This window comes from Stigmatopora nigra, chromosome 22 (assembly GCF_051989575.1).
Source record: "Stigmatopora nigra isolate UIUO_SnigA chromosome 22, RoL_Snig_1.1, whole genome shotgun sequence".
Taxonomy (NCBI): Eukaryota; Metazoa; Chordata; class Actinopteri; order Syngnathiformes; family Syngnathidae; genus Stigmatopora; species Stigmatopora nigra.
In genome coordinates, this window is record NC_135529.1 from 3,848,805 (window position 1) to 3,869,816 (window position 21,012).

The following is a 21,012-nucleotide window of genomic DNA, read 5'->3' on the forward strand; positions in this document are numbered from 1 at the left end:
CATGCTTGGGACTAAAAAAATGGGCTTACTGGTGTCACTGTTCTTCCATACATGGGCACTTTTGCATCATCATAACACAGGTCCCTTGCCTTTTCCGGGATCTTATGCTTTGCTGCAGCACCCCTTTATACTCGGCTGCTGCTCGCGTGAATAGGCCTTATTACTGCAACTAATATCCCAACAGTATTGTATTTCTAACTGTATATGTGTAGATTTTCTCTGTAACATTTGTTTGCAGCTATTTGGAAACAAATTATCACAAAGCTCAATGAAAATGGTTTAAAATGGTCCAGTGCAAACATCAGCTTAGCATGCATGGCTTGCCTCATGACATCTCAACCACAAGGTCAGAACCCCATCAAAGAAGAAGAGCCTGCAAGCTGATTGATGGCTGAACCATGCTGACACCAGAAACCATAAAGGCCAAACCAACTGTGATGATGTAACAGGGTGGCTACTTGTTGGAATGAGGGCAGAACTCAACCAACCTTCCTATCAGCTATGTCCTTCCTAACAACAATCGTGACAGAGTTTTAGGTCAGCTCTCTGTGCCATGGACAAAATTAACAGCTTTTAATCTGCTGCATATTTAATAATAATAATAAAAAAAATAATAATAATCATATTGAAAGTATTGACCTAGAAGTGCCACAATGTTGTGTCTCAAGGTTAATGTTCTAGTTAGCTGCAAGACCTATTACAGTTCATTATTTGCAAAGTACAATGCAATATAATACAATGCAGGCCTCCCTTAAATAGCCCCTGGAGTAAAGTATGCCTATTAATTATCGGTAAATACACTGTCAACACTTAACCATTTAAACTGACATTGTCACTGTGTGGGAAGAGAACTAATGCTGTCTCAATAAACGTCATGTGAATTGCCCAAGACTAAACTATCAACAATTGTTGCTTGAGTTATATTAAGAACTCAAATATTGTTTACTATTCAGGAATACTACAAATAAATTAGTAAATAAGTGGACAAGGTTGTTTATTGACTGAACAACGGATGGAAAAATCCCATTAAAATGGATATGCTCTAAAGGAGAAGGAACAGAGGTCAACAAAGAATATCTACAAGCAACATTGTTGCATGACCATGGCGGAGTCTGCCTGAGTCTGAAGTAACTTTTAAAAGGTCAAACAAAATAACAGTTGGGATGGACCTTGGTTAACTCAATATTTTTGTGCCTGTTTGTGTGGCTTTTTCCTCATTACTAAAATATCCAAAATGAAAATACAACAAAGAGTGATATCCGGAAACAAAACAGGAAGGATATTCACCCTGTTTTCCTACTAATCATCCAGAGAGTCTCGGGGAACCAACCAAATGGTCAGGATAATTGTTAATTTCCTGTTCTGAATGATGAAGCGGAAATTCAGCCAAGCAGACAGAAAAGGTGATACAGACACACTAACTTAATGCAATTGGTGAGCATAATTGTTCATTTCCTGCTATGGTCACGGGGTCACCTTAGGTTGATTGAATTATAATTTCCTCCTCATCTTAGCTCAAAAGGCAACTACAAATGACAGCTGGAATTTAATAATTTCCATTTTGCAGACAATATTTTTCTGTGTCATTCCATCTTTAAGCTTAACTCTGGAGCTTTCTCTGGGTTCAGACATAATTTGTTCTCTTTTGAAATGCCATCATAATGGCTGATATAGTGACAGCAGTGGTTCAAAAGGAAAACAATATGCTGATAAAAAAACAACACTGGCATATTGTTATGTAAATTAACTATTTTATCTTGTGTGCATCACTGGCCAAATCAAGATAGTTACTTAGTGCATGACACATATGGGATGCCCACTAATCAGAGGCAAAGAGGCAGCATTTTAACGGTGGACTACACCATGCACAAGGGTATGTGGTACAAAAGTTTGAGAATATAAAGAAACTCTTTCAAACCCTTTGCTCTCTCTGGCTAGATTGTAGTCATTTGTCCACGTAAAAGGGTTCCTTCACTTTAAAGGCCCTGAAAAATAATATCACATCACCTGAAGAGGGAGACGTCTGTGAAGTGCCTGCTCAGAGCCCGTTTACACAGCGAAGCAGGACAATTGAATCAGAAGAAAAAGACCCATTACAACTATTCGCCCACATGGCACTGCTCTCCATTTGAACAATGCCGCAATTCCGTTTTAAAATGATATAGTACGCATACAACGTTGTAGAGGGAAGTGCAGTTTACAACCCTAATACGCACACCTTGAAAAAAATCCTTGGCTCCTGTGCTCAACCCATAAAATGGACATTTTTTTCTAATATTTCTAGCAGCCACATTGAAGATGCAGCCTGTTGATTTTGTGTTTGGATGAACGGAAAATCGTAATTTGGTGTAGCAGAATCACCGTGTAATCAGGCTCTCAGTTATTATTATTCTTATCATCCAAAGCATTCTAATTGGTGACCTTGCAATGATAAAGCTGTAAGCTAATTGAAATAGAGTAAAATGTGTGCTTTTTATTAAGCACATTATGTGCAGTTATGCATTTTCTGAACAGATAAGAATTTCTAAGCATAACCATTTGTTTTTGTCATTTCCTTGGGAAAATCTAATATTGGCATTAATTCCTGAGGGTTTAACTGAGCCTCTTTGAGATTTATTCATTCATTGACCGTACCGCTAGTCCTCACTAATGGCGTGGGGGGGGGGGGCTGGAGCCTATGCCATCCAAGTGTTGGCAAAAGGCAACCTGAAAAAGCCACACGATCATGGGGAGAAAAAGGTCAAAACTCACTGGGGATTGAACCCTTGATCCCAGTACTGAGGCGGATGTACCAACTATTTGACACCATCCTGCGAGGTGCAAAACATGTACTATCTTGTTCACCTGACAAATAAATAAATGAATAAATAAAATGATAATAACAACAATAATAATAGTCAGCATCAATAGGCAGTCAGACATAAATTGAGCTCCAGCTCTTTTGGCCTGGAAATTAAATCCAGTTTTAGGATTCTAAATATTTTTCATTAAAGGTTAATGAGTGATGAAGAAAAGGCAATTTGGGAGTTTAAACTACTTGCAGACCTCATCCCTTTGTAGACTATTCTCGCATAAGTGTGGAGGTGTTTATTACATCAAGTTAAATGCTGGCCTCCGATCAATACTCTTCCTGGGAATGTTTACACATGTTGCCTATAGATTAGGCAACATCAATCACCACTCATTATGTGCTTCTTGCTTCTTTCTCTTTTACTTCCAGGTTTAATTCCTTTCTTTGTATTGCCTTGTTTGGTACATGGGCCTTAAACAATAGCTTGTTGGCAACTGGGCCTTAAATTGCATATGGCATCGATTGGAAAAAAGATTAAATTAACCTATGGCATTTGAGAGAAGAAAAAAAAATCTAAGTTAAGGTGAATGTCAAGGAAGGAGCTAAAGTGCTTTATTCTTAAAGCCCTCTTATGCCACATTGGCAAAATGATCAATTATGTATCTCCGACTCCCATGCATCCACCAATATTTGTAGCTTATTTCTTAAGGGAGTGTCCTTATTTGAGGCAATATTTAGCAGAATTAAGGGCTCAATTGGACTGTGGATAATAATCAGTGTAGTGGTAAAAATATGAATATCAATGTGAACCAAATTATTTTGTATTGTAAAAGCTTATGGGCTGAGCACACAGCATATATATGACGCATTTGACTTTGGCAAGCGATGAATGTTCTAACGGGCTCCTCTAACCTTAATCTCCTCTACTGCCTCCACAAATAACATTGGGTCTCCTCAAAACAGGGTTTTGGTGCTTATCCCAGCTGACATTGGGCAAAAGACAGACTATATCCTAAACTGGTGTGTCAGGCAACACAGAGGCAGGTAAATGTGTGGATAGGAACATCACTATTCTTTCTTTATTTGGGCCAGGTCACTGAAGTCGGAAAAAAAAGACCAAGCAGTATGTTAATTATAAAAAATAATTTTCATCAGGCAGTGAGAATATACTCAACATATTAATTACAAAACATCACAGTCCTTTACTTTGATTGATGTGGCAGTTTCTTTAGTCTAGCTACTCTGTGTCAATTTAATTGAGGATTCAGGGTTTCCCCTATTACGGATTTTACGCTTGAGTAGGATTCTGCAAACGGAAAGTGATGTCATTAATCATAATCAAAAGGTTCATATGGCTAAATGAAACTGGAGGTGACCACATGGAGTCTTTTGAAGATAAATGTGAAAATGGTGTCCTTCTGACAAACTACCCATTAATCATTCTGCAGGCATGGACAAAAAAAATACGTCCATAAATGAACAGTAACTACAAGTACAATAAATTGTCATCCTTGAGCCGCTTAACCTGACATTCATAGACTGGCTAGAAAAAAAAATGTTGCCCATTTTAACCTTGTTAATGTCTTGACTATATTTTTTAAATTCCTTTTCAACCATTTAATGACTAAAAAGCCAGACTTTTTGACTTTTCATGGAAAACAAAATTGGATGAGCACAACCGTTTAACGATAGTGTACTTAATAACTCAAATGATTGCATTTTTGCAATAATTTCTTGGCCAATTAACACTCTTATATAGAAATGACAGACACAAGCTCAGCACTTTGCCAAGATTGTTTGGTATCAACAGTTCCAAGTGTCAATCACAAACAGTACAGCAGTGTTTGTGTTTCTAAAGCTTGACCGACAAATCCTCTGCTGGACAGATGTCAGCAACATTGAATTAAACTAATCCATATATATCCTTCAGTGTAAATGATACTATATGTAATCCAGAATTCTCCTTTATCAGTGCCAATTGAAATCTCGTATTCACTTTCTACCAACGCGGAGTCTGCATTGAACAGAAACTCTAATCCAAGATTTAACCGTCTACCCTGTGATTGTCATATATTTAGCTGTGTCTTTTTGAAAAGATCTCCGACTTATCATGGAGATGCACATTTTAGCAGTGAGCCCTACCTGGTTTAGAAACATTCAAAGCATGCCTTGATGTGAAACAATGGAACTACAAACAAAAATATAATGCACAGTGCTGCAGCATTTCTATAGTGAGTTGCAAACACTTCATATCGTTGGATTGTCTTCTCACCCTCTCTTGAATTACAAATTAGAAAATGTTCAATCATTATAGTTAAAAAATAAAAAATAATAACAATACAGCTACTTTTACATGTTTAAAAAATGATTTAGGTATTATAATAAATATGTTTTTCATATCATATAACTGTTGCACAGCAAGTCTACAACATCAGGCAAAGTGACAATTTACTATTTGTTTCTATCAATTTCAAGTAAAGATAAATCATTAACTACAATTATTTATGGAAAAATGGATTACTTTGACAATTGAAATGTAATTGTTCCTGTGGGTTGGAAAGTTGTTATGAAAGGACATGACAATGGCGTGCATTTTCTGAATTACTTTTTTGATGTGATAAGTAAAAGTATTTAATGAGCTCTGCCGGATTCATTTTGATTTGACAATCCTAAACAGGATTTGTTTTTGAATTATTTGCTCGGGAGTGGGGTCTGTAATAAAGGATATAACAGGAGCACATTGCAAGCAAACAAATTCAAAAAAGCTTAAAAGACAGTCACAAAATAGCAAATATGGTTTGCATTTTTATTGTTCTAGTTCTGTAGAGCGGGTGGGAATGTTGATTTTTATATTTAATGAAAAAAAAAGTTTAAACCTTTGAATTGCATCCCCATATCCACAAATAAGATGTGTTGTCAAAGGTACACATATGAGAGGAACACATCGATTCATGTTTTTCTCATCTCATCTCATCTTCTGAATCGCTTTATCCTCACTAGGCTTTTGGGGTGGTGCTGGAGCCTATCTCAGCTGACTTGGGGCCAGAAGCGGAGGACACCCTGAATTGGTGGCCAACTAATCGCAGGGCACACAGAGATGGATAACCATTCACGCTCACACTTATAACAAGGGGCAATTTAGAGTGTCCAATCAGCCTACCTTGCATGTCTTTTAAATGTGGGAGAAAACTGGAGTATCCAGAGGAAACCCACGCAGGCCCGGGGAGTACATGCAAACTCTAGACAGGTGGACCGACCTGGATTCGAACCCAGCCCCATTCATGTTTTGATACCACTTAAATTCATGAGGATCATGCATGAGCTAGGGGGAATGCCAGCTGACTTTGAGCGAGAGCCATAAAATATATTGGACAAGTTGCCAGCCAATTGCAAGAGGAATAAATGATGAATTAACCACACAGACATTTTTTTTGTGTTTGTATACAAAGGTCCAGAGAACAAAAACTATTGATGCTCTAATGTCCGAGGAGACCTAGAGGGTAGTCGGTTTTCAAGCATGTGTGTGTATTGATCCAGCCTCTTGCTGTCAAACTGGATAATTGCCTTTTAACTGCAAGTCATAAGCGAAGGACACTGTAGGGACCTGCCATAAATGCAGTGAAGGGACTAGACAAAGTGATCAGGAGAGACGTCTAACTGGTTAGTTTGTGAAACCCCGGTTGACTGCTCACATCATTTTACCTTACGGCAGCTTGTTTTTCTCTCAATTCAGCGTTGCTAGCGGGCTTTATTAAGGTTTCTGTAGTGACCCTTATATGTTTTAAGGCACAACAGATATGAAAATAGGGTGTCGAGCAAGGAGACCGATAAATATGTAAAATAATGCACACACGAGGTAGTTTTATAGTATAAAATTACATTTATCTCTAATGCTAAACCATAATATCTTGTGTAAAACAGACACTGCAATATTATTACTCTGCTGCATCAATTAATCTGATGAACAATTATCAGGGCTTTAAAGAAATGCTAATTATCATTCTGTGTTCCCTATGATGTATGCAGTATAATGGCTAATCCACAGGTGCATACAATTTGTCAGACATCTTATACATAATGCCGTGGGCGTTTGTTCTTGAGGTAAAGCAATATCATGGAGTGATTGCTAAAGGGCAGAAAACTCAGCTGGGACAGAGAGAAATGACAGGATTACTATACAAGTCAGTTACTTGTCGTGTTTGAATTGGCAGGTAATCCATTTTCTTTTTACTTAAACTCAGTCTTCATTTCATGGAGAGTCGCCCGACAATGGACAAATCTGTTCCAGAATCTTTATTATTTTTACCATACCAGAATTAAGAGTACTAAGCTTCCATCCACTAAGGCGGCAGCTCATTGTGAGAGCGTGTGCAGGGAGCATTAGCTGTATGTAGTGGGCATTTATTCATCAAGCATGCACAGACACACGCACACAAGCACACACGCAGAGCACAGAGTGAGAGATATGAAGTACAGAGATAAATCCCTGGTGAGACAACATAAATGTTAAACAGGGATGAAAAGACAGATAGAAAGTGACTGATATAATGAGGGAAAGGAAAGTCCCCAAAAGGCCAAAACGTGGAAATATGAAAAAGTATATGAAGCACGGGACTGTCACTATGGTAGGAAAAGAGGAAAGACTCCTGCTTTCAATGTGTCTAAAAGTGTTGAAAGCAGATAGAATGAATGAGACAAAAACTAATGTATACTTTATAGACATTAAACTGCAGTTAAGCTGCTTGGGTTTTGCTGAATATTGCCAACATTCTACTTTAAGAGAAGAATTATACTATTTACAATCATAGCAAATAGGGGAGGCAGAAAAAAATGGCATAGGGTGCACTAAAACAAGTTAGTAACACTTCCTAAAGTAGTGCTTCTATTAATCTATCACTGAGTACTTAGAAAAATTCCATTGTATTGCAGAGGGAAGATGTAAACTCCACACAGTAAGATTGGAACCAACCAAGAATTGAACCTCACCTTGCTGCCAATTCATCGTCTATATGTGAAATTAGATTGACACAATATTTTGTTATTTTTTTTGGCATGGTCACCATTTCATAGCACCTTTAAGGGTACAAACCATTTTACTTAATCTCAGAACTTTACAGTGCCTTGTGCAGGTCGTTAAACCAAAGACAAAGCTGCATCTTAATAAAGGTCGATTGGGGATGATTTGGAGATTAGAAATCCAAAAATGTGCAGGCATAGTACCTTCCAGGACTTCTTAAGTCACTCAAAAGATAAAGAAACTTAATTGACATGGTGACTTTGGCACTTGTGGAAGGAGTAGAAATCATTTAAAAATGAATTAGCTAACAACTGCCTAAGAGATAAATGTGACGTGTTATTGGGCAAATGTGACAAGTGTGTTCAAGGTGGATTTTGTAATATGTTCCCCCTGATATTTGTGATAAAATGGAATACATCTGGCATCATCAACATATTGGCAAACACTTCACGATTTTCTATCTGAGCAGGGAAATTAAAATAATGTTAAACACATCTCACATCAAAAAACTGGACAGCTGTCTAGAATTACACGGGATGGATTCCGTTTAGTCTAGGCATGTCAGAGCACAAACCTTGCTGACCAGTTCAGTTACCAGTGAGTAAACTTCAAATTCCAAAATTTCACTTAGAATAAATGTATTTCAAAAAGTCAGCCAGGTGAGTGGTTGTACATGGCAGCATATTTGGACCTTGGGGTAGTAGGGGTAAGCAATTTTAATTCAACTTATGTCAATCTTGGGCAATATAAATTACTTGATTCTCATTTTTGGTTTTTACACCCCTTCAGTCCAAATAAATATTGAATTGATTGTCATTTATTATTCTATAAAGGACCAAGTGGGTTAAAACAACTAATGAACAGTACACCTTTTCATCTATTTGATCTCTAATAAGAATGCTCGATTGATTGCAGAGAGGTGGTGCTTGTTTCAGCGGGAAATTCATCGGTTAAACGGTATTGGTTAAAAAAAATACAGAACCCTAAGCCCTTTTTCACATCCTCAGCTTGAATCCATAAACCATATTCCACTTATGTAAGAATTACTTGCTTAGTTCACACAATTTTAGAACAAGTAAAGGTTATGAACTGAGGTTCCATTTTGCATGGGTAGAGTGAGTGTGACTCTAGATATCCAGAGTGTGCTTTGGTAAATGTGTCAGCCCACAATGTCTACAGTCCAGATGAAACAACAACACAAAGCACAAAAGGGGGAAGAAAAAAACTGAAAAACTCTGACAGAGAAGAGCGTGGGAGTGAACAAGCAGAGCAACTACATATGAACTACAGGGAATAGAAGTAGGAAAACAGAAGCAATGTATGCCAGAGAAACATCGACTGACAAAGCAAGAGGACAGAACATTGGCGCAAAGACAAACAGATGCAACAAGAAACAGCAGGCTGACAAAAGAATGGAAAAAGCAAGGTAACAACTCTTTGACCCAGATGGGCACACGGACAGAAAGACCAAGCTGTGTTAAAGTGCTGGCATATAAGAAGGGTGTCAAAGTAGGGCTCTGGTGGAGAGGGCACTGTGAACGATCGAAGCACAGCACACCATGAGCCAAGAAAGAATCCCTTTGTGTCAAAAAAATAATAATAAAATGTCCACATAGACTACAAAGTAGATAACTGACAAAGTTTCAATCCAGAAAATGGACAACTAGGCTGAAACTTGTCACTGTGTGAGCAAAGGCAAGCTACTGAACACAGAAATGAATAAGCCATGAGTTTGTAAAATAGAGTGCATCTTGCAGAACAAGGCCAAACAAGCATAACTGGATCAGGTTCCGCGCTGTGATAAACTGCCGTCTTGTTTAGGGTGTACCCTACAACTTGCCCAGTGTCACTTTTGAGGGATAAACACAAGAAGTACCAATAATCCATTAAATTGTCGATGTACAGTCTGTGTGAGCACAACATTGCTTTTCACATCATATCAGGATATTAAATAAAATGCAGAATTTGATACAACTGACTTTGCTGAGCCACAATAGTCAATTTTTATTGAAAAATAAACCAAAAAAGTGAATCAAATAACCCAATTTTAATCCCAAGAGTCAAGAATAATACAGTACTACTACTGTATGATGTAACGAACATGAATATGTATTGTTCTGTTCAGTTTATTACTGTGCATTGTTAACAGTGAACAATTGTTCAATTTCTTAGAAGGAAGGCCAATTTTTCACTTCAATAGCAAGGTATTGCGCTTTCTTGTAAATTATGTATTAAAAAGGAACCACGGCCAAAGAAAGAGCAAAATAACTTCCCTGATCTGACACCCACAGACCTTGGGCATGGGGCTAAATTTAGCTTTTTAGTGTGTATTAAATCACAAAAAAAACTGCACCTTTAACACAGTGGAAAATAAGAGTCTCAAATGGAAAATGAGCACATAAAGCCACTGGTGCTTTCATGTGTCACCTATAGTTCCCCTAATGTCATCCAAAACACCCAAAAAAAAGCAGCTATGAAGAGATGCTTTGAGGAACAAGCTGATCTGTGAAAACAAATATGAAAATGATAAAAAGGTACTACAGCCTCAAAATACTGGTTGCAACGCACAGAGAACCATTTTAGCACAATAGATTTAATACCAGTCTATTACAAACCAGTCCTGTGAAAAAAGTCCATGTGCAATGGAACGGTAAAAGGGATGTGAAACTGAGGCTACTCAGTATTTTCCAGTAGAAAGCTATTGAATGCGTTAAATCCATGCTAAAGTCCATTAAAATGTTGAAAGAGCAGAGCTCTTTAGTGTTTATTGTGTTTAATCAGTAGCCTCCTTAATGCATATGGATTCCAAAGAGACAAAAAAAAACAAGAAAGAAGATGGGTGCATGACTGATGAAGATACTTCAGTTCAGAGAACACACAATTGTGAGAGCAATTTAGCATATAAACATCAGTCAAAGTAAGTGGGTTCAAAAAGTGCAGGGTAATAAAATGAAAGGTTTTAGAGGGGAATAGTACATTCAAATAAAGCCCTTACTTGGACAATCACAACTTCACCAAAGGAGGCTGTATGTAAAATAATCATTGGGGGGAAGCAGCATATTCTTAAGAGAAAAAAACAAAAATTATTTGTCATTTTATTCAATATAAGCCTGGGCAATAATGTGATGTCTGTGTCTTACTCTGTTTTTTATTTTTATTTTCCAGGACCTGGGTTGTGCACTAAGGACTCCTGTTACAGTCAGTTTCTGTCGGACTATTGCATTGCATACTCCTGTGTGTGTGTGTGTGTGTGTGTGTGTGTGTGTGTGTGTGTGTGTGTGTGTGTGTGTGTGTGTGTGTGTGTGTGTGTCAAAACATCATTTCGATTCTTTTGGCTTTGTACGGATATCTTTCTTATTGTGATTGTTTTTGTAGGTTGACACTCAAAATTTTAAAATAGACAGTCCGCAGTCTTGACCTGCCAGTCAAATGGTGACTGCAGCATCTGTGACCACATTTCAAACATTGTCATAATCTGTCAGAAATCACCAGTTCTGCGTGCCTCAGGCAATATGAATATTTGGTGCTTCGAGCCATGTGTTCCATCCAGGTAAAAGAGAAAGCATTGAGAGCCAAGTGTTCAAAAGGAGTAAAGCTCAAAAGCACTATGTTATGCTCTTTACGGTGAGAGCAAGTAAAAATGGCTCTGTAATAGTGCCAGATGGTAAGACATGATCTTAAGCTGCAACTAATTATTATTTTAGTGATACATTGCTTTGTTGACTATTTTTTTCCATTTAAACAAATGGTAAAACCATTTTATCATCACACAACAAGGTAGGAGACCTTCCTCTTGTCCAGTGTATCCGAGAACATAAAAAGAGAAGTGCAAACATTTAAAGCACAATGCAAAAATAAAAATAACAAACCACTTTAGTTACTAACCACAATATCTGTTCTTGCAAGCCCAGGTGGCCATTTAGAACCAAGAGAGATGTACAAAACTAACTATAAAAACATCAATGCAAACTTCCACATACAATTATACTGAAGTGTCGTGAAATGTCTTGGCTTCCACTTATACAGACAAGAGACGTAAATGACAAATCCGTTGAATGTCAAAGCTCCAAGACAATCGAAAGTGATATTGATTTCTTTCAGGAAGGAATACACTTCAAAATGCACGCTGAGTAATGCACATAGGTGCTGGGCAGCTCCACCATTATTGATCTTTGAATTAGCTAATAAGATGGGTGAGAAATGGACAACATATCAGGGGAAGCAAACATTTCACACTTCAATCAGGAAAATGAAGAGTAAAACAGACAGGAATTTCAACCTGACTTACAATTCAATATCAGTCAGTCAGTAGAAGTGACAATGTTATAGGAACCAAGGTTATGTTCCATATCATTCAGTAACTTGTGACAACGGAATGCCCCATGTGACCATCATTAGAAATGGCACGAGCAAAGAATGGAACACACCAAATATTTAACCATCTAGATCAGATCAGTAAGGCAGACATGGTAATCACTCAATGTCCCATGCTAATTTAAAAAATATATGTAAAAAAATGAATAAAAAATAAAAATCCCCATAATTTTTATGATAGAAATGATATCTAAAAACAACAAAACTAAAATGCATGCGTTGAGAGAAGCGAGTTAAGAATGTAATGATCATTTTGATCTATTACTTTTTTTTAATATGAAAATTAAATTACATGACACATAATACAACGTCTCCAATTATAACCAGGATATATTCAGTGACCAAGGTTGATTATGTGTGGGTCACAACGAGAGGGTTTGTACGGTAAATAAATCAGCTACTCCCACGCCAATACGTTTAAGTGGTATCTTGGCAACTGGAAGCGCTACTTCAATAATATAGTGGCTTTAGGCAATGGTTTGCAGACACTCTGAGTTTCATGGTTCAGCACCATGGAGAGGGAAAGCATTCTAACTGCAATGCAAAGAGACAGCCAACATGTGTCGCCATCCAATGAAACCCTTATTCATACCTACACATTGAAAACATTGAACATTGAACAACATTGAAAAATGATCATTTTGCAATTTTGATGAAATGATATGCTGTGATATGTTGTAATGTCGTACATGGCTCCCATATAGGTTATGGATTTTGTATTATTTTGTTTCGGTACTGAGCACTTTGGAATGTATATATACATGTTATTGTTACACAGTTGCCATGTCAAATATCTGACGATGTTTTTCCTCTTGTAAATTCATTATATTGCTTTTATTTTAGATCACGGTGAGGGGAGTACTGATGATAATTAGCCCTCTGGCTTATTCTGGCTTGTTTACTTTTTAATTGCATTGTCTCCTTTCAAATAAGATAAACTTCAATAAATGAGATGATGCATATGGCTGTTTGAATTGATGCAAATAGATCCTAAAACCCATTGCCTGTCTACAATCAGGTATTCTGAACATTTGGGTTGATTCATGAAAACCTATTCCGAATTATTGAGTGCAAATTTCTCCACATAACACATGTTGAGTGTTGGTTGAGTGCGATTGAATAGCAGAATTCATTTTTCTTCCAACAGGTGCCACTTCCAAATTGGCAGGTGAGTAGTATTTCTTATTTATTTTAGTTAACTTGCCAAACACTGCTGTATACTGTCTGGAGCCTGTACCTGTTACTGTGAGTGATAATCCTATCATGTCTGTTTCTTGCTCTGATATTACAAGTGTCTTTTCCAGCACCTGGGTTAGCTTAATGGATGGGCCCGAGCGACACACATTGGGCATGAGTAGCACTGAGTATTTAAATACTCCCGTCATAGTCAATTTCTGTCGGACTGTTGACTTGCCGCTGTGTGTGTCCTACGTTTTCTCAGAGTTTCTCCAAATATAGTATCACAAAATGAATACATGAACGGTGGAGCAGTAGTGAAGTGGTTAGCACATCAGCCTCACAGTTAAGGGTCGAGGGTTTGATTACAGGTGGGTCCTAACACAGTGGAGTTTGCATATTCTCCCCAGGTTTGCATAGGTTGGTTGGTTGAACACTTAATTGCCGCTAGGTATGAGTGTGAGCATGAATGGCTGTTCATGTCCGAAATGAATTAACTAATTAATGAATACATTGACCTAAAAAAGGTGACAAACTAAATGTTCATTAGTATTATTAGACACGAGGCTGAATGAACTATACTGAAACAAGAATGATAGCCTATCTTATTTCAGTCTCTGACACACGCATAAGGCAACACACACAAACAAAGGAATTATAGTGTTTTAATACACATTAATGGGGTCTATTCCCAAGGGTTAGAGTATTGTGTGACTGATTCATTACTATTCTGTGCATACAATCGAGACAAGTTGAGGCAGGGAATCTGGAGGCAGGAAAAACCTGGAGCCTAAACAGAGGAAGAGATTCAGCACTCTTTTCCGCTCTCAACTTGTTCCATCAAGTGTCTTTGGCTCTCACTTGGTTTTCAATAGTCAAAAGGATTTATACCTCTCTAAGAGAAATGATCACAATTTTGCTCGACACACTATTTGTATTTGTTCTATGTCCATAAGAATTAACAACTTACAATGTACATTATGTCTGAATGGAGTATTGCTTTTCTTTGTTTACTTTTGTATTTAATGTGTTTTTATATCTACATTATAAGTTGGTAACCCTGCTCTTCACAGGCTTAAATTTGCCCATCCACACACCAGTAAGCACTGGCGCTGCCATCTCCCCTGGGAGCCACTTAGGTATCTAGTGTACTTCAACAGTGGGCAGTTAGAGCCAGAATTGAACTGCTCACCCTGCAGTCACTCAATGACTCACTCTATTTCCTTTTTTTTTTATTCCAACCCCAGAACACAGAGGACAGGATTCATTAACCTGCAAAACAGCTACATTTTCCGAAAAACTCTGTGCTAGTGATATTTTGAGATGGGCTATTGGGGCAGTGATGGTGCTGATAGTTCTCTGTAACCTTTACACCGTCAAAGATTTTATTTCCAGGTAGGGGGTCGCAGGAGAGCAAGATTAAAAGAGAGATGGTTTGCACTGCTTTTTCACTGGAAAAATACACCATTAATGTATTAAACACACAAACACTATTGATTTCAAGTAGTATGCACAGTTGCCTAAAACCATTCATTCATATATTTTCTGAACTGCTTATCCTCAAAAGGGCGGCAGGGCATGGTGGGGGGGAGAACATTCAAACTCGGCACCTGGGCTCGCACCATCGACCACAGAACTATGAGGCCGACACGCTAATCACTACACCCACTGACCCAGGCCGCCATGTCTGAAACCATACAACATTACTTGTTCTGCCTCGACACCTGGGGACTTTAAACCTTAATTAAATGTCCCGATCAGACTTTGCAGAATTTTAAAGCTTTTCTGAAGTCAAACACACATCAGATTTCCAGACAGAGTAAACAGGATAAAATATGATAAGATGGCTGCAGGCTTGGACGTCATACCTATAATTTAAGCACGTTTTATTTCCATTTCTAATATTACCAGAGATGGTACCTGGTCTGTTTTGAGCAGTTGCCATGTCTCATACTGTTAGGTATGGGTCTAAAATGTTCTAATGGGAACATATTGCATGCTAGTTAAAGAGGGAGTTTGCCTCTCTGCATGCTGAGCAACAAGTAAACAAGAAGTGTATTAAAAAAAAAGAACCTGTTTCTAAAAATATGTACTGTAGATATAACAATCTCTTGACTTACAATGAGGCTAATCAGTGGGAAGCATTCCCATTGTTTGATTTAGCTTCTCATAAATCGACAAAGATATTTTTAGAAAATAAAATCTTTTTTTGAAAAATTAATGAACTCAACTGGATAATTTCCATGGTACCCTATGCATATCACTCAGTAGAGCACTCCGTACTTAATGTTTTAGAATGGCAAGAAAAAAAAAGAAACAAGAAAGCTTGACATTTGTGGAAGAACAAAAGAGTAACCCTGCAAATTCCACATGGCATTTTATGCATGTGCTCCTTCTGCTGGATGTCAGACGCATCAGCAATGCATGTTTAACGCCCAAAGGATGCGGACAAAACAGTGGCGCAGAGCTGCAAAGTACTTGAGCTATTATTGACATTTCCACATGAGATCACCAGGAGATATAATCAAATCAGTATGCCTTAAATGTCCTCCCAGGTGACAAAATGAATTTAGTCACCATTGCTCTTTCATTCGCTTTATTGAACATGCAACAGTCAAACAAAGACTGCCTGTCTGCAACTAGCTCGTCTGCTCAGTTCCACTTTTCACTTCCCTCGGCCCAGCTTGCCTCATAAAGGGATACATCCTTTTTTTCCAGGCATCCATCTACACGGCAGCATGATTTAGGCATATTTAATTTATCAATGACCCTAAATTCCCAATGCTTCAACCATGACATTTTTCTTGTAATATTCTTTTAACTCATTGAAAAAAAAAGATTGCATTTCACATGTAAAATCACATTTAATTCATATTGACTAAATGCAAAGGATTGTAAAACACCATATCAGTTATAGACAGTTCTGAAGTCTAAAACTGCAATAAATATAAAACCTCCATGCAAACTGGAAAACAGTCTCCCATTTGATCGCTGTCTAAACGGTGGAAAACGCAAAATTTAGTTTTGATAGAATTTGCTATAGTATTTCACAGCATCTTTAAGGTTTACAAAGTTATCAAGTGGCTTAAAAGGAACACCAAACTTTGAGAGCCGTACTCAGCCACTTTTCTCATTCTCTAGATAATTCCTTAGCGTGAACATGCTGTCAAGGCATGGGTGCGAGGAATAAAATCTGTAGGTGCTGAAATGCTAAATGGATTAGGGGAGCTGTTAAAAGGTAACTGACATCCCTTGAGATGGGCACATTGAAAAAAATGGGTCTCCCATTAAATGGTTGTGGTCTCTGCAGAGCAGCGATAAAATATGAATAGATTAGATGTCCCACAAGGACAAAATGGAGATGCTCTTTTAGGAGTTTACAACAGGCATGATGTCCCCAAAGAAAATTGTGATAAAATCTCATATTTATAAATGGCATATACATGAAAACTGGAGCGCCATATGTGTTAAACTGACAAAACATTGCAATGTCATAACCACTGCAATCCCAGGATAATACACGCCAAATATTTTATCTTTGAATGTCCCCAGAGTATTTCCTGGACCAATACTTCCATCTTCTACACCCACTTTTCACTTCTTGACTCATTGGCTCCGCATTAACCATAGAACATATCTTAATTATGTTGCCTCACACCCACGTACCTGTATATTCTTACTGATGGTGATTCAGCATTGACCTTACAAAGCCTTTATGATGATTTTCCCTCACTCTTCAGTACGTCACTGTCCCTGTCACCACCATATTTTATAAGCCTCACATGAGTCATACGACCATCAATGTAAAACAGGAAAGTTAATTTAAACCTCAGTGTCATTACTGTTTCTCCTGCCATCGTGCCGTTTTTATCCATAAATCTTTTCTCTTACATGCAGCCTCTTTATTCCACTTTTTTACCACTCGACTGTCACTCATTCATCTCATTTACTTTCTACTTGAATGTAACTCCACTATGCCATATATCTTCTTGGTTTTAAATCGTGCCTGCCTGGTAGGAAAGGAGAATGATGATGAGTGATATATGAATACATTTAAAAAAAGTCTATCATTCTACAACATACACACAAAAGAAAGCTAAATATCAGACAAGATAACCAAAGTAAACAGCCAATTGGAGTTCACATAGAAAAAGCAGCAATTCATACATGCATTAACGCCTACAGTCCTCTCACAGGCGGTATTTTTGAACAGCTTAAAAATTACATTTTTAGAATATGGAAAGAAGCCCAGATATTTGAAAGAAACCAATGCAAGCACAGAAATAAACATTAACATTTCACACAGAGGGCCAGAGCGGAGTTTGAACCCTGAGCTTCAGAGCCGAGAGGCAGGCACCAGAAAATTGGACTCGAGTCATAGCGACTCAGACTTGGGTAAACCTGCAATTTTGTTGACTTGTGCCTCAACTTGGACTTGAAGGAAAAGCCTCAGACTTTACTTGCTTTGGCTTGTGTCCAGTGAAAAATGCAAAAAATGCCAAATCTAAGACTGCAATACCATGATTGGTAAACAAGAACACACCATATTTAACTCTGCCTGCATCATTAGTAATTTCAATAAGCACATTAGACAAGAGTCATCATCGCATTGTTTAAAGTGGCCTGACAAAATACGTTCCCCCCTGTACTACTTTGTGTGTAAATGTGTGTAAGTCTGCTGTAAATAGAGTGAATGGTACTTTGGCCTTTTTGTACTTTTAAACGCCTCAGTTTCACAAGTCTATAGATTGCAAAAATGTCTGTTAAAAGCCTTATGATTTATGTTTGCTGAAGTAATATCTTTTGAGTCTTGTGAGAGTAGGCTTTATTATTTTTCGTTCCGGGACAATGGGGTTGGTTATGAAAGTTGGTATTGTCAACTCAAACCCCAGATGGCAGCTAAAAGGTGTGCGATGTCGATATTAGACTGTTACATGTTGATGATTTCATATAGCTAACAACAACTTCCTTCTTATGGCTGCCTCAAATGACATAAGCAAGCTGTGACAGCTGTTTGTTAAGTGATGCATTGTTTTTGGACACTTCAAATGTGTGCCGCAATTATATAATTCAATTCTGCACCATTTGGTGGTGACAGTGTTCTGACAAGTTCTCCACAACACATAACACAACACAAAGAACTGCTCTGCACACTCTCCCTCAATTGTGCCAATGTGTCAGTATGCACGCACACACACACACACACACACATACATAGCCAAGCCAGACGTCATTGATAAATTGGTCTTCCGGGCTAATGGATAATGGATATGGATAATGATTCAGAAACAGTTTTGTCTGTAGCACTCTAATCTGATTCTGGGTATGAGAAAACCCCAAAACTGGCCAAGTACGCAAGAGTGACGAAGACAAAGAAACAAAGCCCTTTTAAGAGAGTTTAAATGAGATGCTTATTTATAAAGAACGCTGGCAGTCAAATGGTACAAGAGGGAGTTTTGTGCAACAGTCAAAGCTCAGTAGGATCAGGAAGGAAACGTTTAAATAGAGCTGTATTATGCAAATGAGCGACCCATCAACAGATCACTCCCAAATTGATTGCATGCATGGCCACACATTCCAGAAATGTCTCGCTTGTTTTTTCCCAGCTGTCACATGTTGGACTCCACTACACAAAACAGCATGTTGCTTCCTGCTAACATTTTTTTTTTATGTTAAATAATAACAAAATAGATAACTTTGTAAGTCATCACATTATACATGTAAAAGACCAGGGCTCTCAATACTACCTCCTTAATATGATAAAAGTAGAACATTCTTTTCTTTTTTTTAGGAAATCTGTTAAAAGTATTCAGTGACTAAATATTTATGTAAAGGCATTCCCCAACTTGCATTATTTGTGAGTTGGGTCTTTCTTAAGAGGAGGTATAACTGTATTTTGGGCTTCAACCAAATCAATGCAGGCTCTTTTTCCCCAAAGGGGAATCCTTCAAGCAAGAGGAAATAGAACACATCTTAATCCCATGGATGCTCGATTGAGAGATTAAGAGGTCAACATCGACAGCATCCGAAAAATATTAAAGTGGCATACAGCAATCTCTGCCAGCACAGGTACACAAAAGCCAGGTGTAAGACAAGTCTTGGATGCAGACCTTCAGCAGGATATCCTCACAAGAGGGCCCGAGCATGTGCCAAAACAAAAGGCTCACAGCTACAGCTGCCAGGCTAAAGAGAGTTATGTCAGATGAAGCTGGAGGAAAATGAGAACAGGAAGAGTACTGCCCCATGAACAATTGTTTAGGTCTTCCTCATAGCAGATGATTAAGTGATCTGAATGATTGACCTTTTTACATCCATACTATATGACTAGTCGTTTTGCAAATTGGATTATTTAACTGTCAATAGTTCAAGTCAAACCCAAAATTATTTAAAGTTGGAGTCTGGGTGTCTTTTAAAAGTTTATTTTTCAAGCAAGTCCACACCAACTGTGTACTCATCAAGACGGCAAAGATTCATTTAGTTATTCCCATCACACTTGAATGTTCCCTCCAGCCTGAAGGCAGTCACTTCATGCTGACTTTAGCACTATAATTCCTCTCCAGTTCCACTGCCACAACTGATAAACTGAAAAGATGACAAAAAATATATATTTTACAAACTAATCCTTTGAAACTTTAATTAAAGCCTTAGCAAGATGAAGCATTCTTATTATCATTGTTCACATACTCCATTTCAACTTATCCCTCATAATAATTGAGCTTCTTAACCATTTGAAGACTCCCCGCTGTCAAAATCTTTTGTTTTTAATCACGTCAACAACCGACTATGGGCATATTTGTCAGGTTAAGATCAAAGAAGAACTAATGAAAGATATGTTGATAGATAGAAGATACATGGCTTACGTAAGGTGCATTTGTCAAGCTGCTAGCAGATTTAAATGTAGCTTCACTTTACTAAGCCTTTCTCAATACCCCCTGGCTCTCCTGAGTTTCCAACCAAAGCAACACTCTCCAGCAACAAATCTGAAGGTTATGCACTATTACCAGTAACCACCCAGAAGACTCAGTAGCCAACTCGTTGCCAGGCAATGGCAGGACAAAAATTCACAATTTGGAAAATCTAGAGTAGCGGTGGGCAAACCATCCCCCAAAGGACCACCGTTGATGTGGGTTTTTAATCCCAACCCATCCAGTGGACACCTTTTGACCAATCTGGTGTCCTAAAAGTGCAATTGGTGGATAGCAGTGAGGCGCTTCATGTTTCCATGGAAACCCCATTGGGTAAACACTCTTTGCTAGATTGGTTGAAACAGAGAGCAGTAGCCACTGTGGCCCTTGAGGACCACTCCTGACTTAGTTTCTAAACAAAAGCAATACTAACCAAAAGCAATACTCTTTTTGTAAGTATTAGGTTACTATCAAGATACCATTTTGCAGTCTCAGAACCCAGAGAAAAAACATTAATTTAAAACATGGTGAGAACATAGATATTTTTAATACAACTCAAACATTTGAATTTACTGCGTGTTATAAATAAATTGGAAATGGTCAATTTGGCATATGCATGTTTGCTGATAGTACTTGAATGTACCTGGTGTGTCAAGTGTGAAAGAAAAATAAGCCGAGACAACTATTGATTTCCCTCCCCTCTAGATCTCCCTCTTCACACACTACTCCCTCACCAACTGCTTTCCCAT

General features: G+C 37.9%; 1 protein-coding gene across 5 annotated transcripts in view; it reads right to left on the reverse strand.

The window, feature by feature from the left end:
- The window catches only part of LOC144215399 (glutamate receptor ionotropic, delta-2), a 230,902-nt gene that overhangs the window by 141,711 nt on the left and 68,179 nt on the right, over positions 1 to 21,012 (reverse strand). The window lies entirely within an intron of this gene.